Source organism: Chlorocebus sabaeus, chromosome 20, assembly GCF_047675955.1.
Source record: "Chlorocebus sabaeus isolate Y175 chromosome 20, mChlSab1.0.hap1, whole genome shotgun sequence".
Classification (NCBI taxonomy): Eukaryota; Metazoa; Chordata; class Mammalia; order Primates; family Cercopithecidae; genus Chlorocebus; species Chlorocebus sabaeus.
The window spans coordinates 108,923,488-108,946,295 of record NC_132923.1 but is presented as its reverse complement, the minus strand read 5'-3'; the positions used below and the strand labels follow the sequence as shown (position 1 = coordinate 108,946,295).

At 46.2% G+C, this 22,808-nt stretch overlaps 1 protein-coding gene and 1 non-coding gene across 2 annotated transcripts in view; one reads left to right on the top strand and one right to left on the bottom strand.

The window, feature by feature from the left end:
- PTAFR (platelet activating factor receptor) overlaps positions 1–22,808 on the bottom strand; it is a 33,466-nt gene that overhangs the window by 3,820 nt on the left and 6,838 nt on the right. The window lies entirely within an intron of this gene.
- LOC119626407 (U7 small nuclear RNA) lies at positions 6,317–6,380 on the top strand. The gene has a single exon (XR_005242571.1). It is a non-coding gene; the product is annotated as a U7 small nuclear RNA (small nuclear RNA).

Here is a 22,808-nt window from a genome sequence, read left to right as displayed (position 1 = left end):
GGGACTGTTCTATTTTATCAATTCCAAGACTCCTTGCCATGGTTAGAGTGATGATGTTCCCTCTGAAGTTCATGTTGAATCTTTTTTTTTTTTTTTAGATGGAGCTTCGCTTTTGTTGCCCAGGCTGGAGTGCAGTGGCGTGATCTCGGTTCACTGCAACTTCTGCCTCCTGGGGTCAAGCGATCCTCCTGCCTCAGCCTCCCAAGTAGCTGGGATTAGAGGTATGTACCACCATGCCCAGCTAGTTTTGCATTTTTAGTAGAGATAGGGTTTCTCCATGTTGGTCAGGCTGGTCTTGAACTCCCAACCTCAGGTGATCTGCCCGCCTCGGCCTCCCAAAGTGCTGAGATTACAGGGGTGAGCCACCGTGCCCGGCCTCATGTTGAATCTTAATCCCCAGTGCAGAGGTGTGGCCTATAGAAGGTGATTAACTCAGGGTGAAATGGGATTAGCACATTTAGAAAAGGGCTCCAGGTTGCCCAGGGAGGTCAAGGTTGAAGTGAGCCAGTGATTGTGCCACTGCACTCCTGCCTGGGTGACAAAGTGAGACCCTGTCTCACACACACAAAAATAATAATTCTGTAAAAAGGGGCTCAAGTTTGAAGAAAGCACTTAATCTTGCCCTTTTTGTCTTTCCATCCCTTTTGCCATGTGAGATAACAGCTTTCAAGGTGCTATCTTGGAAGCAGATAACCAGGCATCAGACACTAAACCTGCTGGTGCCTTGATCGTGAACATCCTCTAGAACTGTGAGAAATACACTTATTTTCCTTTTTTCTCCTCTTTTCTTTGTTTTTTGCTTTTTATAGACAAGGTCTTGCTCTGTCACTTAGACTAGAGTGCAGTGGTGCAATCAGCTCATTGCAGCCTCAACCTCCTGGGCTCAAGCAATCTTCCCACCTCAGCCTCCTGAGTAGCCGGGACTACAGGTATGTGTGTGACACCACACCTAGCTAATTTTTGTATTTTTTGTAGGGAAGGGGTTTTGCTATGTTGCCCATGCTGGTCTGGAACTCCTGGCCTCAAACACTTCTCCCACCTCAGCCTCCCAAAGTGCTGGGATTACAGGTGTGAGCCACCACGCCTGCCCAGAGATAAATTTCTTGTGCTTTATAAATTAGTGTCAACACTAATGGACTGAGACACTCCCATTTTACACATTTTTAAAATTCTAAAATTGATGGCATCTTTCAATTAATTGACAGTGTTTTTTATTTTTGTTTTTGTTTTTCTCTCTTTCTTTCTTTTTTTGGAGACAGAGTTTCACTTTGTCACTCAGGCTGGAGTACAGTAGCATGATCTTGGCTCACTACCACCTCCGCCTCCCAAGTTTAAGCAATTCTCTTGCCTCAGCCTCCTGAGTAGCTGGGACAACAGGCATACAACACCACACCCAGCTGATTTTTGTGTTTTAGTACAGACAGGGGTTTCACCATGATGGTCAGGCTGGTCTCGAACTCCTGACCTCAGGCGATCTGCCCACCTTGGCCTCCCGAAGTACTTGGATTATAGGCATGAGCCACCGCGCCCAGCCAGTTATATTTTAAAATGGAATAAAAGAAGAGAAACAGAACTGCCATTGATTGTATTGACTATCAGGTGCTACTCATTGTAAAAACACACCATTATTTTATGTAGGAAAAAAACACTGCATGGTCAGACGTGGTGCCTCTCACCTGTAATCCCAGCACTTTGGAGGCCAAGGCTGGCAGATTGCTTGAGCTCAGGAGTTCGAGACCAGCCTGACTAACATGGTAAAACCCTGTCTCTACTAAAAATACAAAAATTAGCTGGGTGTGGTGGTGCAAGCCTGTAGTCCCAGCTACTCAGGAGGCTGAGGCAGAAGAATCGCCTGAACCCAGGAGCGGGAGGTTGCAGTGAGCTGAGATTCTGCCACTGCATTCCAGCCTGGGCGACCGAGCGAGACTCTGTCTCAAAAAAATTAAAATAAAAAAGTAAAAAATAAAATGAAATATAACTTTATCTTCTCTGGCTTATTTTGACTTAAAATTTTAGATAATCTGTTTCTAGTGATAAATATACATAAATTCATATTATAAAAATTTTATTTTTCTGACAAAATTTGAATATTTTTCTATCAATGAGATTTGAAATAAAAACTTCCATGGTAAAACGCCCTACATTTTAAAATAATTTAGGCCGGGTGTGGTGGCTCACGCCTATAATCCCAGCACTTTGGGAGGCCGAGGCGGACAGATCACGAGGTCAGGAGATCCAGACCATCCTGGCTAACACGGTGAAACTCCGTCTCTACTAAAAATACAAAAAATTAGCCGGGCATGGTGGCGTGAGCCTTGTAGTCTCAGCTACTTGGGAGGCTGAGGCAGGAGAATCATTTGAACCATGGAGGTGGAGGTTGCAGTGAGCAGAGATTGTGCCACTGCACTCCAGCTTGGATGACAGAGTTAGACTCAGTCTCAAAAAAAAAAAAAAAAAAAAAAAAAAAAAAAATTATGTGCTCATCAACAGTCTGGAAAATATAGAAATATAATCTTGGGGTCACCCAGAGAATAAAATAGTAGCCATCATTTAAAAGGATGTGTTAGATCTGACTGTTGATTTGAAAAGATGTCCTTGGATAACAGTGTTAATTAAAAACAAAACAAAACTGGCTGTCTGTGGTGGTTCACACCTGTAATCCCAGCACTTTGGGAGGCTGAGGCGGGTGGATCTCCTGAGGTCAGGAGTTTGAGACCAGCCTGGCCAACATTATGAAACCCTGTCTCTACTAAAATACAAAAATTAGCTGGGCGTGGTGGTGTGCACCTGTAATCCCAGCTACTTGGGAGGCTGAGGCAGGAGAATTGCTTGAACCCAGGAGGTGGAGGTTGCAGTGAGCTGAGATCGTGCCACTGCACTCCAGTCTGGGCAACAAGAGCAAGACTCTGTCTCAAAAAAATAAATAAGTAATAAATAAAAACAAAAACAAAACAAAAAAGTGGCAGAAAATGTTTGGTATGACCCAATTATACATGTGTATTTGAACAGAAGATCTAGAAGGATACACCTCAAACAGTTGACAGTGGTAAGTAGCCTCTGGGAGGGTGAGGTAGCTTAGTGGGAAGTTTATTTGCTTTATACTTTTATGTGTTTGTTTGAATTTTTAAAGGGCACTTATTGTCTTAATAACTTAAAATTCTGAAAATACAATGTAAGGACATGCACACTGGCTCATGCCTGTAATCCAAGCATTTGGGAGGCTGAGGTGGGAGGATCGAGTGAGCCCAGGAGTTCAAGACCAGTCTGGGCAACACAGTGAGACCCCCATCTCTAGAAAAATAAAACACAATACAATTAGCCAGACATAGTGGTGCACGCCTGTAGTCTCAGCTACTCAAGGGACTGAGGCAGAAGGATCACTTGACCATCAGAGTTTGAGACCAGCCTAGACAACATAGTGAGACACCATGTCAAACAAAACAAAACAGTTGCTCCCTTCCCTCTTGTTCTTTCCACTATTACTGTCATTGCAAGCTGCTAGGAACTGCCCTGTTTACGTTGCAGTGGGCATGACTCAGGAAAGCAGCACGCAGGGAGGAGGATGGGAAGCAAGAACTCAGCTGGGGCTAAGCAAGGTCCAGCTCATCATATCTAACAGTATAGTAAAAAGAGCACAATAGGCCAGGTGCGGTGGCTCACGCCTGTAATCCCAACACTTTGGGGGGCCAAGGCAGACGGATCCTTGAGCCCAGGAGTTTGAGACCAGGCTGGGCAACATAGTGAAACTCTGTCTCTACAGAAAAAAAAAAAAAAAAATACAGGCCGGGCGCAGTGGCTCACACCTGTAATCCCAGCATTTTGGGAGGCCGAGGCAGGCAGATCACAAGGTCAGGAGTTCGAGACCAGCCTGGCCAATATGGTGAAACCCCGTCTCTACTAAAAACACAAAAATCAGCTGGGCGTGGTGGTGGGTCCCTATAGTCCCAGTCACTCAGGAGGCTGAGGCACGAGAATCGCTTGAATCCAGGAGGCAGAGGTTGCAGTGAGCCGAGATCACACCACTGCATTCCAGACTGGGCGACAGAGTGAGACTTCATCTCAAAAAAAAAAAAAAAAAAAATTAGCCAGGCATGGTGGTACTTGCCTGTAGTCGTAGCTACTTGGGAGGCTGAAGTGGAAGGATCGCTTGAGCCCAGGAGGCAGAGGTTGCAGTGAGCAGAGATTGTGCCACTGACATTCCAGCCTGGATGATGGAGTGGGACCTTGTCTCAGAAAAAAAAAAAAGGGAGTGAGACACAAGGAGGACAATACTTGGAGCACCTTCTTTGGAGCCGGGTACTCTGCTAGGTGCTTCCACGGGTACTGCCTCATTTGAGTCTCACACAAGCACTTTGCCATAGAAAGTAAAATCCCATGTTACAGATTAGGAAACTGACTACACGGTGGTTACATGACTTGTGCAAGGTCACACAGCTATTAAGGAATGGTGCCAGGATCTCAGACCCAGCTCTGTTCTTTCTCACATCTGTCCAACAAATATTTCTGAGCATGTAAGGCACACGGCTAAGCACAGGAGCTATAGGGCGAACACCCAGCAAGGGGGCCCTGCCCTCAGAGAACTTACATCTCTTGGGGTAGACAGACAAAAGCAATTTAAACAAACACCGTTGTTATACAAATAAAAAGGAGTGCTGATTGGGCCGGCCGCGGTGGCTCACGCCTGTAATCCTAGCACTTTGGGAGGCCGAGGTGGGTGGATTGCCTGAGCTCAGGAGTTTGAGACCAGCCTGGGCAACACGGTGAAACCCTGTGTCTACTAAAATACAAAAAATTAGCCGGGCGTGGTGGCGGGAACCTGTAATCCCAGCTACTCGGGAGGCTGAGACAGGAGAATCGCTTGAACTTGGGAGGCGGAGGTTGCAGTGAGCCTATATTGTGCCATTGCACTCCAGCCTGCGTGACAGAGCAAGACTCTGTCTCAAAAATAAAATAAAATAAAATAAAGGGTGGGGGACAGTGCGGATATAGAGAACAAAAAGAGAACTACTTAGAAAGGATGTGACGTTTCAGTTGAGGCCTGAAGGAGGAACAAGGGCAGAACATTCCAGGCAGAGAACTCTGCATGGGTCCAAAACTGAGGCAAGAGCTTGGTGGTTTCCAGGAACGGAAATAAGCTTACCAGATGGCCCTTGCCCTGACCTCCAGCTGCCACTCCACCCTCACCTCATGCCACCTTAGCATCAGGCTCTGGCCAGAACGGACTTCCCAGGCAGACCTTCGAACCTGTCCAGACATTTCCTGCCTGGGAGCCTCTATAATACCCATCCTGCCACGTTGAATGCTCTTCCCTACCCACTCCCCACTCCGCACTTTCCTTTTTTTTTTTTGGGGACAGAGTCTTACTCTGTCATCCAGGCTGGAGCGCAGTGGCACGATCTCGGCTCACTGCAACCTTCGCCTCCCAGGTTCAAGCGATTCTCCTGCCTCAGCCTCCTGAGTAGCTGGGATTACAGGCATGTGCCATCACACCCGGCCAGTTTTTGTATTTTTAGTAGAGACGGTGTTTCACCATGTTGGTCAGGCTGATCTCAAACTCCTGACCTTGTGATCTGCCTGCCTCGGTCTCCCAAAGTACTGGGATTACAGGCATGAGCCACCTCGCCTGGCTCCACTCCCCACTTTCACCTGGCCAACTGCAACTCATGCTTCAGACCTCAGCTGAATTTCACTGCTTTAGGGAGGTCTTCACTGGACTTGGAACCAAGTCAGCATCTTCCACCCCCCACCCCTGCAAACTCCCTGTACTTCATAAATCTTAGCACAGTTGTAATCATATTGATATTTGTGTGGTTATTGAACATTTCCTCACTTGACTGTGAACACCAAGAGAGCTAGGACCTTGTCTATCTATTCAATACTGTGTATTTCCAGCACTAAGATGAAGGAATGGGTGATTGCCTTGTTAATTCACCCACCCCTTCAGGAGCCACACCAATGGAAACACTTGAAGAAGCCTAAAGATACTTACAGGTATGTTTAAAGAAGCAATTGACTCTAATTGGAATTTTGTTCATTGAGAACATTTTTGTGCTTTGCTCCATTGAGTGTGGTGATAGTTTATCTGCCTTAAATATAAACAATATAAACATAGATTTTATTATTCCCAATAAATCGTTGTTATTCTTTTTTTTTTTTTTTTTTTTTTTTTTTGAAACAGGGTCTGACTCTGTCATCCAGGCTGGAGAGCAGTGGCACCATCTTGGCTCACTGCAACGTCAACCTCCCAGGCTCAAGCGATCCTCCTGCCTCAGCCTCCTGAGTAGCTGGGACTACAGGCGTGAGCCACCACGCTCAGCTATGTTGCATCTCTTTTAGAATTTGTCTGGCAGGTTTTCTGGTTTTTACTGGAAAATACCATCCCCCCCACCAAAAACATTGCTAGGTTCCACTCTGCTGGGACCCTTTCCATCCCAAAGGTAGTACTGCCATCTGATTCCAAAGCCCCAGGACAATAGTTCTCAGAGGGTGGCCTATGGAATTGGGGGGTTGGGAGTTTACGAAGTCAAAGCTATTTTCATAATAATACCAAAACATTATTTTCCTTTCCCACTGTATTGACATTTGCACCAATAGTGCAAAAGCAAGGCTGAACAAAAGCACTGGCTCCTTAGCACAAGTCAAGGCAGCAACACCAAACTGTGCCAGGAATCATTGTATCCTTCGCAGCTCAGACTGAGTGTGGGGAAAAACGGTCAACTTCCCTTTAAAATGTCTTCGATAAAGCAAGGAAATTATTTTATTAAATCTTGAATACACATTTTTTAATATTCTGAGTGTAAAACAGGAAATATACATGAAACCCTTCTGCTGCAAACCAAAGTACAATGTCTTTAGGGAAAGCACCGCTGAGATTGTTAGAGCTGTGAGCTAAACTTTTTTTCTGGATCATGATTAGAAAAAAATGACCAGCAGGGCACAGTGGCTCATGCCTGTAATCCCAGCACTTTGGGAGGCCAAGGCAGGTGGATCACCTGAGGTCAGGAGTTCGAGACCAGCCTGGTCAACATGGTGAAACCCCATCTCCACTAAAAATACAAAATAAAAATTAGCTGGGCATGGTGGTGTGCGCCTGTAATCCCAGCTACTCCGGAGGCTGAGGCAGGAGAATTGCTTAAACCCAGGAGGCAGAGGTTGCAGTGAACCGAGATTGCGCCACTGCACTCCAGCCTGGGCAACAGAGCAAAGCTCCCGTCGTCTCAAAAAAAAAAAAAGCCAGGTGCAGTGACACCTGTAATCCCAGCACTTTGGAAGGTTGAGAGGGGCAGATCATGAGGTAAGGAGTTCGAGACCAGCCTGGCCAACATGGTGAAATCCCATCTCTACTAAAAATACAAAAAAAAAAATTAGCTGAGCGTGGTGGTGTACGCCTCTAATCCCAGCTACTCGGGAGGCTGAGGCAGGAGAATTGCTTAAACCCAGGAGGCAGAGGTTGCAGTGAGCCGAGATCGTGCCACTGCACTCCAGCCTGTATGAACAAGACTCCGTCTCGGGGAAGAAGAAAAAAAAGAAAAAGACTGACTGACAAACTATGGTTTTTCAGACTTGGGTATCTGGCAGACATTTCCTTAAATATGAGTGAAGGGAACCTGTTGCTTCAAGGGAAACAAATGATGAGATTTGTTGCCGATGATAAAATTTGAGCTTTCAGCCACGCACGGTGGCTCACGGTTGTAATCTCAACACTCTGGGAGGCCAAGGCAGGCAGATTGCTGGAGCCCAGGAGTTTGAGACCAGCCTGGTCAACATGGCAAAATCCCCTCTCTACAAAGGAAAAAATTTAAATTAGCCAGGCGTGGTGGTGCACTCCTGTAGTCCCAGCTACTCAGGAGGCTGAGGTGGAAGGATCAATTGAGCCTGGAAGGTCAAGGCTGCAGAGAGCCGTGATTTCACCACTGCACTCCAGCCTGGGCAACACAGCAAGACCCTGTCTCTAAAAGTAAAACAATGAAAAAGTCCATTGATATGATTTAGGTTCTACATTACAGTGAACCTTTAAGAAACTACTATATGCGGGGCTTTGATATCATATCAAAGAAGAGTATCGGCCAGGCGTGGTGACTCATGCCTGTAATCCCAGCACTTTGAGAGGCCAAGACGGGTGGATCACCTGAGGTCAGGAGTTTGAGACCAGCCTGGCCAACATGGTAAAACCCCACCTCTACTAAAAATACAAAAAATTAGCCAGGCCCCTATAATCCCAGCTATTCGGGAGGCTAAGGCAGGAGAATCGCTTGAACCCAGTAGGCAGAGGTTGCAGTGAGCCGATATCATGCCATTGCATTCCAGCAGCCTGGGCAACGAGAACAAAACTCAAAAAAAAAAAAAAAAAGAAGAAGAAGAAGAGTATCACCAATGATTTGAAAAAGCCATGAAAAGATCCCTCCCTTTATAAGTACATATCTGTGTGAAGGCAAATTGTCTTCAACCCAAACAACATATCACAGCAGCCTAAGTGCAAAAGCAGATATGAGAATCCAACTGTCTTCTATTTAGCCCAACATTAAAGAGATGTGTAAAAAATGTAAATCAATCCACTTCTCTCCCTAAATTGTTTATGTTTTAGAAAATCTAGTTATTTTTACAAAAATGTGTTATTTATGTTAGCATGGAAGGAGTTTATTATTGGATGTTTGTTTAAAAATGAAAATTTTTAGAATGTCTAAGATTTCATTTTTAATATAACAAATATTGCTGGAGATAGCTTATGTAAACAAAAGCTCTTTGGCACTCTCAACGATCTTTAAGGAAATAAAGGGACCCTGAGACCAGAAGATTTGAATACTGCTGCTCCACAGGCTCAGCACCCCTGCCCTTCCTTTGAGCCCAAGATGCCCGGTTCATCCAGGACTGGCCTTGTTTCTCTCTCAGGCTCTACTGGCTATACCTTCTTGCCTTGGGGGTCCTGTTTCCAGGGCATGGAGGCATATTGCCCTGTGTGGTGGCTGGGGGCAGCACAGCAGCTGGGCAGGGCATGGTGCTTACTTACTCTGGGTCTTTGGGGAAGTCAGGTCCATACCTCCCTGCCACCCCTGCCCCCTTGCCCAACACGAAATGCCTTCCTCTTCTTGGGTTTGGGCTTTCCAGAAACTCTCCAGCCAGAGGACCCAACCCAGGATATTCTAAGCCCTGCACCCTGCCTGCCTACGCCTGTTGAGAAAGCCTTTCCGCCAGAGCCAGGACTACAGCGAAACATGTGAGGCACTCACTGGGTGCCAAATTTAAGGAGACACCAAACCTCAGCAATCAAGACAAATAATATTTTATTTTGTTTATTTATTTTTGAGATAGGGCTTGGCTGTGTCACCCAGACTGAAGTGCAGCGGCGCAATCTCGGCTCACTGCAACCTCCACCTCCCAGGCTCAAGCCAACCTCCTACCTTAGCCTCCCAAGTAGCTGGGATTATAGGCACATGCTACCGCACCGGCTAATTTTTGTATTTTTTGGTAGAGATGAGGCATGCCCACCACGGCCAGCTAATTTTTGTAATTTTAGTTGGCCAGGCTGGTCTCGAACTCCTGACCTCAAGTGATCTGCCCGCCTCGGCCTCCTACAGTGCTGGGATTACAGGTGTGAGCCACTGTGCCTGGTTGCCAATAAATAATATTTTAATGCAATTTTTTTTAAATCAAAAGGAGTATTACTGATTCTTCCTCTTGCCTCAGGCTCTAATATAACTCTGCCTGGCACTATTATGATACTGTCTTCATCTAACATTTTGGTACTTTGTTTATCATAATTTTTTTTGCATTAATTTTGATTTTGTTTTGTTTTGTTTTGTTTTTTTGAGATGGAGTCTCGCTCTGTCGCCCAGGCTGGAGTGCAGTGGCATAATCTCGACTCACTGCAAGCTCCGCCTCCTGGGTTCACGCCATTCTCCTGCCTCAGCCTCCCAAGTGGCTGGGACTACAGGTGCCTGCCACAATGCTCAGCTAACTTTTTTGTATTTTTAGTAGAGACGGGGTTTCACCATGTTAGCCAAGATGGTCTTGATCTCCTGACCTTGTGATCCACCCAGCTCAGTCTCCCAAAGTGCTGAGATTACAGGCGTGAGCCACCGTGCCCAGCAATTTTGATTTTTTAAAAACACCTTCTCACCATGTGAACAGAACACACACACAGACTAGCCCAATCCACTCATTCAGTTGCTCATTCATGTATTCATTGGACAAGCACTCACAGCTCCAGGAGCTGAGCAGTGCACTAAGGCCTCAGAGAACAGACCCAGCCCTTGAGCGGCTCACAAGTCATTTTGCAAGAGAGAGATTCAGAAGTAGATAAGCGGGCAGTGCTATGATGATGGACGTATCAGGTGTAACGGGGTTTCAGAGAAGCTGCCCCTAGCCTAGAGTTGAGGGTGAGGAGAGACCTCCTGCCTGTGCTGAAGGAGTTAACTTGATATTGCAAGGAGAGAGGAATAGCAGGCACAGGGGACTGCAGCACAGAGGCCGGGAAGAATAGGCAAAGGCGTACCTTGTTCTAAAGGAACGTAAGACATTTGGTTTGGCCAAAACTTTAAGGAGTTGAAAAGAGACAATGGCTTAAAAAATAAGCGTCAGGGCCAGGCGCGGTGGCTTACGCCTATAATCTCGCCCTTTGGGAGGCCAAAGCAGGCGGATCATCCGGTCAGGAGTTCAAGACCAGCCTGACCAACATGGTGAAATCCTGTCTCTACTAAAAATACAAGAAGTAGTCGGGCGTGGTGGCATGTGTCTGTAATTCCAGCTACTCGGGAGGCTGAGGCAGGAGAATCGCTTGAACCCAGTAGGTGGAGGTTGCAGTGAGCCAAGATCGCGCCACTGTACTCCAGCCTGGGCAACAGAGCGAGACTCCATCTCAAAAAAAAAAAAAAAAAAAGCATCAGTCAACTCAAGATGGGTCCTGGAGGTCAGTCTAAGGAGTCTGGACTTTATTCTGCAGACAATGGGAGCTGTTAAAGGATCTTGAGCTTGGAAGGGACAAGATTGGAAGATGGCTTTGATCACTGTGCACAGAATGAACTGGAGGTGATCAGACCAGACTCAGGGAGACAGCAAAGAGACATGGGCAGTCATCTGGAGGGCCTCAAGAGGATTGCACCGGGGCAGAGCTGATGGAGGGAAACGATGGTTGTGAGAGTTGTTTGGGAAATCAGATGGACAGAACTTGGTAATGGATGGGATATTGGTTGAAAGTAAGGGAGGAATCAAAGAGAACTGCCAGGTTTCTGGGCCAGATGATTGAGGATGCGGTGGCGTCTGTCTTCATGGAGAAGACACTGATGAGGAGGAACAGCATGAGGGCACGGAGGATGAATTCATATGAGGACATATCCCATTTGAGGTGCCTGTGAAACACCCACGAGGACCAGGGTTAAACCCTGAAGAGCCCAACATCAAGGAAGAAGTCAGAGGAGGACAAACCCATGAAGGAGGCAGAGACAGGACAGTCAGAGACAGGTAGGGTTCCACGCTGGAGGCCTAAGGGAAGAAAGTTGCAAGAGCTTGGGAAGAACTGGGCAACAGTGTGAAAAGTCACAGGGAGATGAATGACAATGCAGACAGAAAAGCAAACACTGGATGTGGCAACATGGAAATCAATCTCATGTGAGCAGATCATGTGATCAGAGGGAGAACAGTTGCCCAGGCATGGGTTGAGGAGTGAGTGATAGGAGAGAAAGGGGAATGTCAAACCCTCATTCAAGAAGTTCGATCGAGCCAGGCACAGTGGCTCACACCTGTAATCCCAGCACTTTGGGAGGCCAAGGCGGGAGGATCACTTTAGGTCAGGAGTTCCAGACCAGCCTGGCCAACATGGTGAAATCCCATCTCTACTAAAAATACAAAAATCAGTGGGGCGCCTATAATCCCAGCTACTGGGGAGGCTGAGGCAGGAGAATCGCTGGAACCAGGGAGGTAGAGGTTGCAGTGAGCCGAGATAGCGCCACTGCACTCCAGCCTGGGCAACAAGAACGAAACTAAAAAAAGAAAGAAAGAAAGAAAGAAAGAAATTTGATTGAGCAACAAAATGCTGTGTGCAGACCTCGTTTGGATCCTGATTCAAATAAACGAACTGCAAAAAATATTTTCTAGACAATTGGGCCGGCTGTGGTGGCTCATGCCTGAGGTCCTGGCCCTTTGGGGAGGCCAAGGCAGGATAATTGCTTGAGTTCAGGAGTTTGGGATCAGCCTGGGCAATATAGCAAGACCCCATCACTACTAAAAACTTTTAAAAATTAGCTGGGTGTGGCGCACACCTCTAGTCCCACTTACTCAGGAAGCTGAGGCAGGAGTATTGCTTGAGCCCAGGAGTTCAAGGTTGCAGTGAGCTGCGATTATGCCACTCCACTCCAGCCTGGGCAACAGAGCCTCAAGACCCTGTCACACACACAGAAAAAGAATTAAAAAAAAAAAAAAAAGACATTTGGGAAAACTCAAACACAGATAGTATTAAAAAAAATAATGTTTATTTTTTTGGGTAGGATAATGATACGGTGGTTATATTGTTAAATTCTTTAGCTATTAGATGTACACTGCAACCCAGGCAACAGAGCAACGCTTCATCTAAAAAAATAAAAATAAAAATTCCAGGAAGACCAGGTGTTGTGGCTCATGCCTGTAATACCAGCACTTTGGGGAAACTGAGAAAGGAGGATGGGTCAGGAATTCAAGACCAGCCTGGGCAACATAGCAAGACCTCATCTTTACACCTGCCCACACCTCACCCCCCACCCCCCACAAACACAGGAGAATAAAATATTCCAGGAAAACTGTGCCTGCATGCTAATCTCTATTTCAAAGTTGGCTTCCCAGGAACCCAACCTAGGAGATTGTATACTCGGGTCTATCTGACTCCAGAGCCTCCCCAGTCCACACAGCCCCGACAGGAGGTCCAGCAAGAGTAGGCCTCCTCCTTCCAGGTATAGGACCAGAATCAGTGAGGGGAGTCCTGGTGGAGCCCCTGCTTGACTCAAAGCCATTGCCCTTGGTGCCGCCAGTACCTGTCATCCTGGCTTTTCCTATTTCTGCTGCCTTCTGTTCAGTCCCAGGCTCCTGGCCCCCATGTGACTCCCACTCCCTTGGCCCCAACCCAAACTTAGTGCCTATTGCTGTATCTTTGCATGAGTAGAACCCTTGAAATCACCCAAAATGTAACCAGCTGATTCTCCTCTGGGCCTGAGAGCTTGTACTTTCATTACTTTATTCATGCTGTTTCCTCTGCCAAGAAATCCTTCCTTCCTTATCATTGCCTGGATGTTTACTAGAACATTCTTTAAGATTGCTCAGACCTCATTTCCTCCAAGTAGCTCTTTCTAAGCCTCCTGGCCTCCTGCACACCCGGCTCCACCCCTGGTCTGGTTAAGTGCCCATTCTTTGGACTTCCGTAGCTCATGGCTCTTTATTCCACTGACATTGCCTCTGTGTGTCCTCTCTGCCATCCAGAGGCAGGGACAATGTCCATTCATTCACCTCACAGTTACTGACATCCTTCTGGGTGTTGGGCCCTATGCTGGGGAGACTGCAGAAACAAAACAAAGTTCCTGCTCTCAAAGAACTTACATTCTAGTTGGGGAAACAGTCAAAAATAAGTGGAGCAACAAATAAGATAATTTCAAATTGTGATGAATTTAATAAAGGAAATAAAAATAGTAACATGAAGATAGAGTAGATGGCTTTTTTTTTTTTTAATTTTTATTTTTTAATAAACAGAGACAAGGTCTCACTATGTTGCCCAGGCTGGTCTTGAACTCCTGAGCTCAAGCGATCCTGCTGCCTCAGTCTCCCAAAGTGCTAGGATTACAGGCATGAGCCACTGCACCCAGCTGGTGGCTGTTTTAAGTAGAATGACCAGGGAAGGCTTCTTGGAGGAGGTGATATATAAACAAAACCAGAGATAGCTTTACCATGAAGTCAATGAAGCTTAAGCTTTAAGGCCCTCTCCTAGGCCCTGTATCTAATTGTATATTAGTAATTTGGTATCTCCAAAGGGGGGCCCTTCTAATTGTATAAGCTTTAGTAACCTATAAAATCTGTGTCTCCCCCTGGCTGAACTCTAAAAAAGAAAAAAGGAACAAGTAAGGGGAAGATCTGGATTATTTCGGCCAGAGAGTATCATGTGCAAAGGGCCTGTAATGGGAATAATTTCATCATGTTCTGAAGTAGGAACAAGAAACTGAAAGGTTGGTGTGGCCCTAGGGGAGTGAGAAATGGGAAGAGTGGGATGTGAGCAGAGGACACCAGGCTCCAGATCGCTCCTGAGCCACGGTAAGGAGTTAGCATTTTATTCTATGAGCCTCGGAGAGCTGCTTCAGTGTCGTTAAGCAGGCAAGTAACACGATCAGACTTGCTCTAGCTGTCAGGTAGAGAATAGATGGTAGGGAGCAAGTGTGGAAACAACAAGAGCATTTTGGAGGTCAGAGATAGTGGTGGCATGGACCAGAAAGTGGCATTTCCAATTCCTCTCCCCGTCCCCTGTACTCAGGGAGCTTGGCTGGGGCAAAAGCTTGGTAAACATTTGCCAGGTGAACAAACACCCAGCAACCAACAGGACTGCCTGCTCCCCAGACAGAGCAGCTGCCACACAAGGCAGAGTGAGTCCTCTACAAACTTAGGACTCAAACTGTGGTCCTTGGACCAGCAGCATTGGCACCGTCTGCAAGCCTGTTAGAAATGAAGAATCTTGGGCCCCTCCCCAGATGTCCTGTATCAGAATCTGTATGTTGGCCGGGTGTCGTGGCTCATGCCTGTCATCCCAGCCGTTTGGGAGGCTGAGGCAGTCGGATCACTTGAGGTCAGGAGTTCGAGACCAGCCTGACCAACACAATGAAACCCCCTCTCTACTAAAAATACAAAAATTAGCCAGGCATGGTGGTGGGCGCCTGTAATCCCAGCTGCTCTGAAGGCTGAAGCAGGAGAATAATTGCTTGAACCCAGGAGATAGAGGTTGCAGTGAGCCAAGATCACACCACTGCACTCCAGCCTGGGCAACAGAGTGAGACTTTGTCTCCAAAAAAAAAAAAGAAGACTCTGTACGTTAATAAGATTCCCAGGTGATTCATGCATGCACTGAAATCTGAGACATGTTGTACCCCAATAACTGCCAGTCACACGCTTGCCTGGGCTAACATCTTCCATGGCTCCCCTGGCCCAGCATCCAGTCCAGGCTCCTTTCCCACCTCATTTTCCACCATTCCCCGCTACTCATTTTCTACTCTTGCTGCACTGAATTTCCCGCCGCTTCCCTAAAAACTCCATTTTTCCTCAAATCTCTTTGCCTTTCCACATGCCGCGGCGCACTTTTGCCTGTTGCTTTACCTAGAAAAAAACTTACTCACCTTTAAGACCTAATCTAAAAGAGTGCTTCCTCTGGGATGCCTTCCCCGATTGCCACAGGCAAAATGAGTTGCCTTCTTCTCTGGGTCCCCATGCACTGGGCGCATTCCTCAGTCTAGCACCTGACACAATATGTTTTAGCTGTTAATTTCTGTGGCTGTTTCCTTGTCAGACTGGGCACTTCTTGAGGGCAGGGACTAGATCTTTTTCATCTCTTTAATCCCAGTGTCGGACACCAAGGAATCAATCGATGAGTGACCGTGCCCTGATGATGGCTCTGAAATCCCCGGCACAAAGGAAATGTGCACGGTCTCCCCAGGGGAGCTGTACTGGGGTAGAGTGGGTTAGGGAGAACAAGGTCTCTGGAGTCAGAAAGGTCTATAGGTTCATACCTGGCTTACCATTTACTTGCTGTATGACCTGGGGCAAGTGACCTCACCTCTCTAAGCTTCAATGTCTTCATTTGCAAAATCTTACAATCCTAACAATGGTTTCAAAGATAAGTATGCAAAATAGCTGGAACAGGACCTGAGCCACAAATGACCAAGCCTCCCTCTCCCCAGCCCAGCTGCTTGGAGCCAGGGGAGGGGACTGTGGGCCACCACTGACCTAGGGGCTTTGACCTACACACTGACTTTCCTGCCAGCTCCAGATAGAGCCTCCAGCTAATGCCAACAAAGCTTTCAACAGCTCAGGAAGAGGATAAACATTTGGAAAGAAAAAAGAGGCTCGGACCACTCAGTTTAACACATGGGCATAGTTCCCTGATGGATCAAGGCTGGGCAGCTGGCCCAAGCACGGCCCTCAGCTGGGGGTGGGGTAGAGAGGCCATAAATATTCATGGAGACAGAAGAATTCTGCTGTCTGGATCTCCCACCCTTTTCCCTGGCAGCATTCGGCCCCCATCCCTGCTGGAAGCATTCCCAGTCCCTAGGGAACCTGGAGAAGGGGTTCTGTCATCCACAGCTGGACAGCCAGAGAGGAGGGACCATCAGGAGATGGACGGAAGGAGGTATGTGCTGGTTGATTCCCCAGGCCAGATTGTGGGTTGGGAAGTTGGGTTCACCAGTCATGCTAGCCCCTAACATTTGTGGGGCCAGTTGAGGTCAAAAGTACAAAATTCTAAATATTTATAAGCTATAAATAAGATACATCCAAGTTCATCCATAGCTCCTGCACCAGCAGTTCCTTGCAGCCCGGCAGGCCTGAGGGTGCATTCACCAACAGGGCAAGGACTAGAAGTGGTCAAGGCGGGGGAACACCACATTCCAAGTGGGCACACTTTCTCGGATCCAAGTACTCCTTGCTCTATGGGGAGCATGAGGCTGGAGCCCCCCTAATTTCAAGGCACTGGGCACCATTTACTGGTGTACAGTACATCTTGCCTATGATCATGTTTCCTCCTCAGATCATCTTCTTGAGGCTGGTTTTACAAGATACCCAATTTTCCAGGGGTAAAAAGTGAGACTAGAGAAGAAAACAGATTTGTCCACAGTCACACAGCGGGGAAGTGGCGGACTTGGGATTCTGAACTCCAAGGTCCATCGTGACTCTCCTAGAACAAGCTGTGGCCCCTGCTGGAAGCAAACTGTTCCTCAGCCAACCTGTCCACTCACAGGCCTGCCCTACAACCTGAGAACGGGAGCTCCAGATGCTGTGAGGTCCCAGGAAGAGATGCCTTTGACCTGAGTCCCTGCTTTTACCTTTGCTCCTCAAAGCTGGGAAACGAATGGGACAAAGGGATGGCATGACCTGCTCTGTATCCATCTGACTCCCACCTGGTAGGGCGAGAGCTGGGTCAGATCCTGGTTCAACCACTAAACTCATCCTGTGACTCTGACTCTCTGTTTCCTCATTTGTGAAATGAAGATTTTTATATGGGACTAAGAGAAAAGGATATTAAGAAAACAATCTCATTTATAACAGTATTCAAAAAAAATAAAATACTTAGAAATAAACTTAACCAGCTGAGCACAATGGCTCATGCCTATAATCCCAGCACCCTGGGAGGCCAAGGCAGGCAGATCACTTGAGCTCAGGAGTTTGAGACCAGCCAGGCCAACATGGTGAAACCCCATCTCTACTAAAAATACAAAAATTAGCTGGCCATGGTGGCATGTGCCTGTAGTCCCAGCTACTCAGAAGGCTGAGCCAGAAGACTCACTTGAACTGGGAGGCGGTGAGTGAGCCAAGATCATTCCACTGCACTCCAGCCTGGGCGATACAGCAAGACTCTATCTCAAAAAAAAAAAAAAAAAAAAGAAATAAACTTAACCAAGGAGGCAAAAGACTTGTACATTGAAAACTACAAAACATTGCTGAAGGTTGGGCACAGTGGCTCACGCCTGTAATCCTAGCACTTTGGGAGGCCAAGATGGGCAGATCACGAGGTCAGGAGATTGAGACCATCCTGGCTAACAGGGTGAAACCCCGTCTCTACTAAAAATACAAAAAAATTAGCCAGGCGTGGTGGCAGGTGCCTGTAGTCCCAGCTACTCGGGAGGCTGAGGCAGGAGAATGGCATGAACCTAGGAGGCGGAGCTTGCAGTGAGCCGAGATCGCGCCACCGTACTCCAACCTAGGTAACAGAGCGAGACTCCATCTCAAAAAAAAAAAAAAAGAGCCGGGTGCGGTGGCTCAAGCCTGTAATCCCAGCACTTTGGGAGGCCGAGACGGGCGGATCACGAGGTCAGGAGATCGAGACCATCCTGGCTAACACGGTGAAACCCCGTCTCTACTAAAAAATACAAAAAACTAGCCAGGTGAGGTGGTGGGCGCCTGTAGTCCCAGCTACTCAGGAGGCTGAGGCAGGAGAATGGCGTGAACCCGAGAGGCGGAGCTTGCAGTGAGCTGAGATCCGGCCACTGCACTCCAGCCTGGGTGACACAGCAAGACTCCGTCTCAGAAAAAAAAAAAAAAAAAAGAAAATTTGTTGAAAGACATTGAAGATGACACAAATAAGTGGAAAGACATACCAAGTTCATGGATTGGAAGACTTAATATTATTAAAATGTCCATACCACCTAATGTGATCTACAGATTCAATGCCATTCTATCAAAATCCCAATGTATTTTTTACAGAAATTTTTTAAAAATTGTAAAATTCATATGAAACCTCAAAGGACACCAAGTAGTCCAAGCAATCTTGAGAAAGAAGAGCAAAACTGAAAGACAACTCCTGATTTCAAAACATATTACAAAGCTACAGTAATCAAAATGGTTTGGACTGGCATAAATACAGACACATAGATCAATGGGACAGAATAGAGAGACCCAAAATAAACCCTCACATAGTCAAATAATCTTTGACAAGAGGACCACGAATACACAATGGGAAAAGGATAGTCCCTTCAACTAAAGGTGCTGGGAAAGATGGATATCCACATGCAGAAGAATGAAGATGGGCTCTTATGTTACACCATGTATTATACAAAAATTAACTCAAAACGGATTAAAGACCTAAATATAAGACCTGAAACTATAAAACTCCTCAAAGACAACATAGGATAAAAGCTACACAGCTGTACGCAGTGACTTACACCTGTAATCCCAGCAATTTGGGAGGCTGAAGTGGGCAGATTACCTGAAGTCAGGAGTTCAAGACCAGTCTGACCAACATGGTGAAATCCCATCTCTACAAAAATACCAAAATTAGCCAGGCATGATGGCAGGTGCCTGTAATCCCAGCTACTCAGGAGGCTGAGGCATGAGAATCACTTGAACCTGGGAGGCAGAGCAGAGGTTGCAGTGAGCCCAAGCTTATGCCATTGCACTCCAGCCTGCGAAACAGAGTAAGATTCCATGTCAAAAAAAAAAAAAAAAAAAAAAAAAAAAGCTTCACAATAGGCCAGGTACAGTGGTTCATGCCTGTAATCCCAGAACTTTGGGAGGCCTAGGTAGGAGGATTGCTTGAAGCCAGGAGTTCAGGACCAGTCTGGGCAACATAGCAAGATCTTGTTCCTACACAAAATTTAAAAAATTAGCTGAGCATGATGACATGCACCTGTAGTCCCAGCTACTCAGAGGCTCAGGCAGGAGGATACCTTGAGCCCAGGAGCTCAAGGCTGAAGTGAGCTATGATCATGCCACTGTACTCCAGCCTAGGCAACAGAGGGAGACTCTGTCTCTAAAAAAACAAAACAAAAAAATCATTAATTAATTATTTAAATTAAAAACAATAAAAAGCCTCATAACATTGGAATGGGTCATAATTTCTTGGCTATGACACCAAAAGCACAGGCAACGAAAGCAGAAATAAACGAATTTTTGGCAAACTTTAAATAATCTCCATGAAGCAAAGGAAAACAATCAGCAGAGTGGAAAGGCAACCTGTGGATGGGAGAAAAGGCAACCTTTGGGATGGAACCAGATATCAGATAAGGGGTTAATAAGCAGAACTCCTGCAACTCAGTAACAACAACAACAAAATTCAGTTTAAAAATGGGCAAAGAACTTGAATAGACATTTCTCCAAAGAAGATACACCAGTGACCACAAACACGTGAAAAGGTGGTTCAATATCACTGATCATCAGAGAAATGCAAATTGAAACCATAATGCAATATCACTTCATACCCACTGGGATGGCCATTGTCAATAAAACAGAAATGTGTGAGCAAGGATGTGAGAAATGGGAACCTTTGCACAGTGTTGATGGGATTCTAAAATGGTGCAGCCACTATGGAAAAGAATATAGAAGCTCCACAAAAAACTAACATTAGAATGGTTATACGACCCAGCAATTCCATTCTGGGTACACTATATATTCAAAAGAACTAAAAACAGGTGTTTTTTTTGGTGTTTTTTTTTTTTTTTTTTTTTGGTTTTTTTTTGAGATGGAGCCTCACTCTGTTGCCCAGGAGTGAGCACTGGAGTGCAGTGGCACGATTTTGGTTCACTGCAACCTCTGCTTCCCAGGTTCAAGTGGTTCTCAGCCTCCCTAGTAGCTGGGACTACGGGCACCCGCCACCTTGCCTGGTTAATTTTTGTATGTTTAGTAGAGATGAGGTTTGGCCATGTTTGCCAGGCTGGTCTCTAACTCCTGACCTCAACTGATCCTCCCGCCTTGGCCTCCCAAAGTGCTGGGATTACAGGCATGAACCACTGCACCAGCTGAAAACAGGATCTTGAAAAGACATTTGCACATTCAGATTCACAGCAACATTATTCACAATCGTCAAGCATGGAAACACCTAACATGTCCATGGACAGATGAATGGATGAGCAAAATGTGGTATATACATACAATGGAATATTATTCAGCCTTACAAAAGAAGAAAATTCTCACACGTGTTACAACATGGATGAATCTTGAAGACATTTCTGCTAAGTGAAATAAGCCGGCCACAAGAAGACAAATACTAGATGATTCCACTTATATGAGACATTTAAAGTAATCAAACGCATAGAACCAAAAGCAGAATGGTGGTTGCCACCAGGGGCTGGGGGAGGGGAAAATAGAGAGATGTTCAACAGATGTAGAGTTTCAGTCATGCAAGATGAAAACTTTTTTTTTTTTTTTTTGAGATGAAGTCTCACTCTGTCACCCAGGCTGGAGTGCTATGGCATAATATTGGCTCACCGCAACCTCCGCCTCCCGGGTTCAAGCGATTTTCCTGCCTCAGGCTCCTGAGTAACTGGGATTACAGGTATGCACCACCACGCCCAGCTAATTTTTGTATTTTTAGTAGAGGCAGGGTTTCACCATGTTGGCCAGGCTAGTCTCGAACCCCTGACCTCAAGTGATCCACCTGCCTTGACCTCCCAAAGTGCTGGGATTACCAGCGTGAGCCACTGCACCCAGCCAAGATGAAAACATTCTATTGGCACTCACAGGATTTAAAAAGAAAAGAAAACGTTCTAGAGATCTGTTATACAACAATGTGAACATAGTTAGCATGACTGAACTATACACTTTAAAAATGTTAAGAGGGACCAGGCACGTGGCTCACACCTGTAATTCCAGCACTTTGGGAGGCCAGAATGAGTAGATCACTTGAGCCCAGGAGTTTGAGACCAGCCTGGACAACATAGCAACACCCCAATCTCTATAAAATAAATTTTTAAATTTTTAAAAATGCACGCCAAGAGAGTAAATTTATGTTATGGTTTTCACCACCGTAAAAAAAAAAAAAAAAAAAAAAAAAATTAATGGGCCTAAGAGATGGCAAATTTGAAAGTACGTTGTGTATTTTTAAGTTAGAGTCATATGACTCAGTTTATGACTTAAAAGCTGTGCAACCTTTGGTAAAACTGCTTGCCTCCTTTGGGCCTCATTTGTAAAATACAAACAGTAACACATCTCTTTCATAGGGCTTTTGTAAGCATCAAGCAAAATAAAGGATGTATAGTATTTAGAGAACAGTGGTTAAGAGCACAGACTCTGGAGTCAGACAAACTTGGGTTCAAATCCTGCCTCTCTCACTTCCTACCACAGGTCCACAGCCAAGCCTGTTCTCCTTCTGAGTCTCAGGTCCCTCCCTGAAAATGGAGCTGATAATACCCAGGCACATACCTCTCCAGAGTGGTGTGAAGAGTCAATGAAATAATGTGTATGGCCGGGTACGGTGGCTCACGCCTGTAATCCCAGCACTTTGGGAGGCCGAGGCAGGTGGATCACGAGGTCAGGAGATCGAGACCATCCTGGCTAACATGGCGAAACCCCGTCTCTACTAAAAATACAAAAAATTAGCCAGGCGTGGTGGTGGGCGCCTGTAGCCTCAGCTACTCGGGAGGCTGAGGCGGGAGAATGGCATGAACCTGGGAGACGGAGCTTGCAGTGAGCCGAGATTGCGCCACTGCACTCCAGCCTGGGCAACAGAGCGAGACTCTGTCTCAAAAAGAAAGAAAGAAAGAAAGAAAGAAAGAAAGAAAGAAAGAAAGAAAGGAAGGAAGGAAGGAAGGAAGGAAGGAAGGAAGGAAGGAAGGAAGGAAGGAAGGAAGGAAGGAAGGAAGGGAAAGAAAGAAAGGAAAGAAAGGAAGAAAGGAAGGAAGGAAGGAAGGAAGGAAGGAAGGAAGGAAGGAAGGAAGGAAGGAAGGAAGAAAGAAAGAAAGAAAGAAAGAAAGAAAGAAAGAAAGAAAGAAAGAAAGAAAGAAAGAAAGAAAGAATATAAAGTCCTTATCAGGGCCGAGTGCAGTGGCTCACGCCTATAATCCCAGCATTTTGGGAGGCCAAGGCGGGCAGATCACTTGAGGTCAGGAGTTCGAGACCAACCTAGCCAACATGGCGAAACCCTATCTCTACTAAAAATACAAAAATTAGCCAGGCATGGTGGTGCATGCCTGTAATCCTAGCTACTTGGGAGGCCGAGGCAGGGGAATCGCTTGAACCCAGGAGGCAGAGATTGCAGTGAGCCAAGATGACGCCATTGCACTCCAGCTGGACGACAGAGCAAGACTCCATCTCAGGAAAAAAAAAAGAAGGTGCCTGGTCTGGTCTATAGTGAGAGCTCATTGAATGTTGTCTATCGTTCCTCTTAC